This window comes from Carassius auratus, unplaced genomic scaffold, assembly GCF_003368295.1.
Source record: "Carassius auratus strain Wakin unplaced genomic scaffold, ASM336829v1 scaf_tig00035394, whole genome shotgun sequence".
Lineage (NCBI taxonomy): Eukaryota > Metazoa > Chordata > Actinopteri > Cypriniformes > Cyprinidae > Carassius > Carassius auratus.
The window spans coordinates 24,660-30,659 of record NW_020526227.1 but is presented as its reverse complement, the minus strand read 5'-3'; positions in this window follow the sequence as shown (position 1 = coordinate 30,659).

Here is a 6,000-nt window from a genome sequence, read left to right as displayed (position 1 = left end):
AGCGTGGACCGCAGCAGGGTGCTGAAAGTGGGCGCCGCCTCGTACAAAGATGCCGACACCGGCTGCATATGAGGCAAAGCTGTGCACCCTCTGCACCCTGCTCTATCGAAACGTGCCAACTTATCGAAAAATGCTACCGTAGAGACCTAGGGCCTCATGTACAAAGCGTGCGTACGCACAGAAAAGTGCCGTAGGTTACGATCATTGTCACGGGCGGTCCACTAACAATTTAGGCCTACTTACAAACCCACTTTTTTTCTTGTGAAATGTTGGGTAACATACTGTCGACCCTTTGCCTCTTTCACTTCTCTTATTTTTTTCTTTCCGTTTTTGACTTCCAGATTTTTCAGGCATTTTCACATCCTCTGTCAAGTTGAATCTGCCGGTGCTATTGTGTTGCCTTGGTTACTGGATACAATTTGGGCGGACTAAACCATTTTATGATAATCGAGAGGGGGAGAGGGGCCCACGGACGTTTGTGTTTCCTAAACAAATACATTTTTTGACACCAGGAAACCGCAAATAGAATAATTTAAAGTTAATAATTTTTACTATCAAATATTTTTTTTTAGCACCACAATTTTATTGGGGGCTTCTCTGGGCCCCCTCTTAGTCATGGGCCCCGAGAATCGTCATCGTTTACCCCCCTTTACAGCGCCCCAGTGTGGGATAGTTCACCCGAAAATGAAAATAGTCATAATTTTCTCACCCTCGTGTTACTACAAACCTGTATAACGTTCTATGTTCTGCTTGACACAAAGATATTTGGAAGAATGTTTGTAACTAAGCAGATCTCGTCATCTTAACGATCATGATAATTTTTTGTACAATGGCAGTTAATGATTTGTGAGATTGTGATATCTGCTTGGTTACAAACATTCTTCCAAATATCTTTGTGTTTATAAGACAACTGGGTAAGTCAATGACAAGATTAATAAAGACATGATAAAAGGAAACCCTCTTTTAACATTCCAGTCGAACACACGTGAACGCATTCTCAGAAATGTAAACTTTGAATTATAAACAGTAAAAGAAATATTCATATGACTCAAATGATCCACGAACCCGCTCTGAAGTCGCGATCTGACTCAAATGATTCGCGAATCCGCTCTGAAGTCCCGATCTGACTCATGACTCAAATGATTCGCGGACCCGCTCTGAAGTCCAGATTTGAATCATATGACTCAAATGATTCGCGAACCCGCTCTGAAGTCCCGATCTGACTCATATAACTCAAATGATTCGCGGACCCGCTCTGAAGTCGCGATCTGACTCAAATGATTCGCGAACCCGCTCTGAAGTCGCGATCTGACTCATATGACTCAAATGATTAGCGGACCCGCTCTGAAGTCGCGATCTGACTCAAATGATTCGCGAACTCGTTCTGAAGTCGCGATCTGACTCATATGACTCAAATGATTCGCGGACCCGCTCTGAAGTCCCGATCTGACTCATATGACTCAAATGATTCGCGGACCCGCTCTGAAGTCGCGATCTGACTCATATGACTCAAATGATTCGCGGACCCGCTCTGAAGTCGCGATCTGACTCATATGACTCAAATGATTCGCGGACCCGCTCTAAAGTCGCGATCTGACTCATATGACTCAAATGATTAGCGGACCCGCTCTGAAGTCGCGATCTGACTCAAATGATTCGCGAACCCGCTCTGAAGTCGCGATCTGACTCATATGACTCAAATGATTAGCGGACCCGCTCTGAAGTCACGATCTGACTCAAATGATTCGCGAACTCGCTCTGAAGTCGCGATCTGACTCATATGACTCAAATGATTCGCGGACCCGCTCTGAAGTCCCGATCTGACTCATATGACTCAAATGATTCGCGGACCCGCTCTGAAGTCGCGATCTGACTCATATGACTCAAATGATTCGCGGACCCGCTCTGAAGTCGCGATCTGACTCATATGACTCAAATGATTCACGACCCGCTCTGGAGTCGTGATCTGATTCGCGAATCCGCTCTAAAGTCCTGATCTAACTTTTTTTTTCTTTATTTTAAACAGGTAGAACACAACAATAATTTTCAAATAACAAAATATAAGAAAAATAGAGACAGAGAACATTTCAGCAACATAATAAAAAAAAAAATGAAGTCCTGATCGAACTCAAATGATTCGCGAGCTGCTCTGATGTCCCGATCTGACTCACATGATTCAAATGATTTGCGGACCCGCTCTGAAGCATAGACAGTAAAAGAAATGGACACAGCGACCCCGTTGGATTCAACGGATAAAAATGAAGTCAATTAGAAGCACGCACTTCTGCATACTGTGCAGACTCAAACTGAGTTTGATGACACAGATGTCACGTGAACAACCTGTAAGTATATTATATAAAATCTACTGTTGGGTAAGTACATTTTGTATTATTTGATTAACATGCTTGAGTTTTACTTGTTTGACAAGGAGGAACCGAGAGGAATGATGCCCACATTGTCAACTGAAATTCACTGAGTAAGGCTAAAATTAGCTAACGTTAGAAGGCTAAAAGTTACTTATATTGATGTAATTTTTATTGGTACGCTTTAATTAATTATTCAGGGGACATCACAGCCCACCTGTCTTATCAGAAATGTCCTGTTCACTTTCTCACAGTTACACACCTAGTTAAGGGTCTTTATCAAGGGCATCATCACATTAAAGCACTCAATCTTTTATACAATAAAATTAAATTAAATCTAATGCATGTTGATTACCTTTTCTAATGTTTCATTCATGATTCATTCATCTTGTTCCAAGTTTTTTTTTTTAGCTGTAGACCATAAAGATATTTGGAAAATAAGTGCATGTCATTTATCTTTTTATTTTTATTTTTTTTATTTTAAAAATAAATATATTCTCTTCCCTTCAGATGCTGTGAAGTGAATGCAGCGATGGCAGAACACCTGAAGCACGCTCCAAGAAGAGCTGAGGGTGGAGGTTACACAAGAAATGAGCCAAACAGCTGTAATGTGTTATATGTGGGATAGTTCACCCAAAAATGAAAATAGTCATAATTTTCTCACCCTCGTGTTACTACAAACCTGTATAACTTTCTATGTTCTGCTTGACACAAAGATATTTGGAAGAACGTTGGTAACTAAGCATGTCTCGTCATCTTAGCGATCATGATAATTTTTCCTACCATGGCAGTTAATGATTTGTGAGATTGTGAGATCTGCTTGGTTACAAACATTCTGCCAAATATCTTTGTGTTTATACGACAACTGTAAGTCAATGACAAGATTAATAAAGACATGATAAAAAGAAACCCTCTTTTAACATTCCAGTCGAACACACGTGAACGCATTCTCAGACATCTAAACTTCGAATTATAAACAGTAAAAGAAAGATTCATATGACTCAAATGATCCACGAACCCGCTCTGAAGTCGCGATCTGACTCAAATGATTCGCGGACCCGCTCTGAAGTCCCGATCTGACTCATATGACTCAAATGATTCGCGGACCCGCTCTGAAGTCCCGATCTGACTCATATGACTCAAATGATTCGCGGACCCGCTCCGAAGTCGCGATCTGACTCATATGACTCAAATGATTCGCGGACCCGCTCCGGAGTCGCGATCTGACTCATATGACTCAAATGATTCGCGGACCCGCTCCGGAGTCGCGATCTGACTCATATGACTCAAATGATTCGCGGACCCGCTCCGGAGTCGCGATCTGACTCATATGACTCAAATGATTCGCGGACCCGCTCCGGAGTCGCGATCTGACTCATATGACTCAAATGATTCGCGGATCCGCTCTGAAGTCGCGATCTGACTCATATGACTCAAATGATTCGCGGACCCGCTCTGGAGTCGTGATCTGATTCGCGAATCCGCTCTAAAGTCGCGATCTGACTCATATGACTCAAATGATTAGCGGACCCGCTCTGAAGTCCCGATCTGACTCATATGACTCAAATGATTAGCGGACCCGCTCTGAAGTCCCGATCTGACTCATATGACTCAAATGATTCGCGGACCCGCTCTGAAGTCGCGATCTGACTCAAATGATTCGCGAACCCGCTCTGAAGTCGCGATCTGACTCATATGACTCAAATGATTAGCGGACCCGCTCTGAAGTCGCGATCTGACTCAAATGATTCGCGAACCCGCTCTGAAGTCCCGATCTGACTCATATGACTCAAATGATTCGCGGACCCGCTCCGAAGTCGCGATCTGACTCAAATGATTCGCGAACCCGCTCTGAAGTCCCGATCTGACTCATATGACTCAAATGATTCGCGGACCCGCTCTGAAGTCGCGATCTGACTCAAATGATTCGCGAACCCGCTCTGAAGTCCCGATCTGACTCATATGACTCAAATGATTCGCGGACCCGCTCCGAAGTCGCGATCTGACTCAAATGATTCGCGGACCCGCTCTGAAGTCCCGATCTGACTCATATGACTCAAATGATTCGCGGACCCGCTCCGAAGTCGCGATCTGACTCATATGACTCAAATGATTCGCGGACCCGCTCCGGAGTCGCGATCTGACTCATATGACTCAAATGATTCGCGGACCCGCTCCGGAGTCGCGATCTGACTCATATGACTCAAATGATTCGCGGACCCGCTCCGGAGTCGCGATCTGACTCATATGACTCAAATGATTCGCGGACCCGCTCCGGAGTCGCGATCTGACTCATATGACTCAAATGATTCGCGGACCCGCTCTGAAGTCGCGATCTGACTCATATGACTCAAATGATTCGCGGACCCGCTCTGGAGTCGTGATCTGATTCGCGAATCCGCTCTAAAGTCCTGATCTAACTTTTTTTTCTTTATTTTAAACAGGTAGAACACAACAATAATTTTCAAATAACAAAATATAAGAAAAATAGAGACAGAGAACATTTCAGCAACATAATAAAAAAAAAAAATGAAGTCCTGATCGAACTCAAATGATTCGCGAGCTGCTCTGATGTCCCGATCTGACTCACATGATTCAAATGATTTGCGGACCCGCTCTGAAGCATAGACAGTAAAAGAAATGGACACAGCGACCCCGTTGGATTCAACGGATAAAAATGAAGTCAATTAGAAGCACGCACTTCTGCATACTGTGCAGACTCAAACTGAGTTTGATGACACAGATGTCACGTGAACAACCTGTAAGTATATTATATAAAATCTACTGTTGGGTAAGTACATTTTGTATTATTTGATTAACATGCTTGAGTTTTACTTGTTTTACAAGGAGGAACCGAGAGGAATGATGCCCACATTGTCAACTGAAATTCACTGAGTAAGGCTAAAATTAGCTAACGTTAGAAGGCTAAAAGTTACTTATATTGATGTAATTTTTATTGGTACGCTTTAATTAATTATTCAGGGGACATCACAGCCCACCTGTCTTATCAGAAATGTCCTGTTCACTTTCTCACAGTTACACACCTAGTTAAGGGTCTTTATCAAGGGCATCATCACATTAAAGCACTCAATCTTTTATACAATAAAAATTTAATCTAATGCATGTTGATTACCTTTTTCTAATGTTTCATTCATGATTCATTCATCTTGTTCCAAGTTTTTTTTTTAGCTGTAGACCATAAAGATATTTTGAAAATAAGTGCATGTCATTTATCTTTTTATTTTTATTTTTTTTATTTTAAAAATAAATATATTCTCTTCCCTTCAGATGCTGTGAAGTGAATGCAACGATGGCAGAACACCTGAAGCACGCTCCAAGAAGAGCTGAGGGTGGAAGATACACAAGAAATGAGCCAAACAGCTGTAATGTGTTATATGTGGGATAGTTCACCCAAAAATGAAAATAGTCATAATTTTCTCACCCTCGTGTTACTACAAACCTGTATAACTTTTTATGTTCTGCTTGACACAAAGATTTTTGGAAGAATGTTTGTAACTAAGCAGATCTCGTCATCTTAGCGATCATGATAATTTTTCCTACCATGGCAGTTAATGATTTGTGAGATTGTGAGATCTGCTTGGTTACAAACATTCTTCCAAATATCTTTGTGTTTATA